We start from the raw sequence: 801 nt of genomic DNA on the forward strand, positions 1-801 counted from the left end.
GTTCATATTGTTGTTCTTCCTAAGGGGCTGCAAACCCTTCAGCTCCTTGGGTCCTTTCTCTAGCTCCTTCATTGGGAACCCCATACTCAGTCCAATGGATAGCTGTGAGCCTCTACTTCTGTATTAGTTGGGCACTGGCAGAGCCTCTCAGGAGACAGCTATATCAGGTGCCTGTCAGCAAGCACTTACTGGCATTCACAATAGTGTCTGGATTTGATGATTGAATATGGGAAGGAGTCCCAGGTGGAACAGTCTCTGTATTGTCCTTCTTTCAGTCTCTGCTCCATAGTTTATCTCTGCAACTACTTCCATGGATATTTCGTTCCCCTTTCTAAAAAGGAATGAATTATCCACACTTTGGTCTTCCTTCTTCTTGAGTTCTTGTGGTTTGTGGATTGTATTTTGGGTATTCCAAGCTTCTGAGCTAATATCCACTTATCAGAGAGTGCATACCATGTGTGTTCTTTTGTGATTGGGACACCTCACTCAGGATGATATTCTCCAGATCCATCCATTTCCCTAAGAATTTCATAAATTCATTGTTTTTAATAGCTGGGCAGTACTCCATTGTGTAAATGTACCACATTTATGAATCCATTCCTCTGTTGAGGGACATCTGGGTTGTTTCCAGTTTCTGGCTATTATAAATAAGGCTGTTATGAACATAGTGGAACATGTGTCCTTATTACATTTTGGAGCATCTTCTGGGTATATATAAATTGGAAAGGAGTCAAATTATCACTATTTGCTGATGATATGAGACTATACTTAAGTGACCCCAAAAATTCCACCAGAGAACTC

The sequence above is a fragment of the Mastomys coucha genome, unplaced genomic scaffold (assembly GCF_008632895.1).
Source record: "Mastomys coucha isolate ucsf_1 unplaced genomic scaffold, UCSF_Mcou_1 pScaffold14, whole genome shotgun sequence".
NCBI classification, from domain to species: Eukaryota; Metazoa; Chordata; class Mammalia; order Rodentia; family Muridae; genus Mastomys; species Mastomys coucha.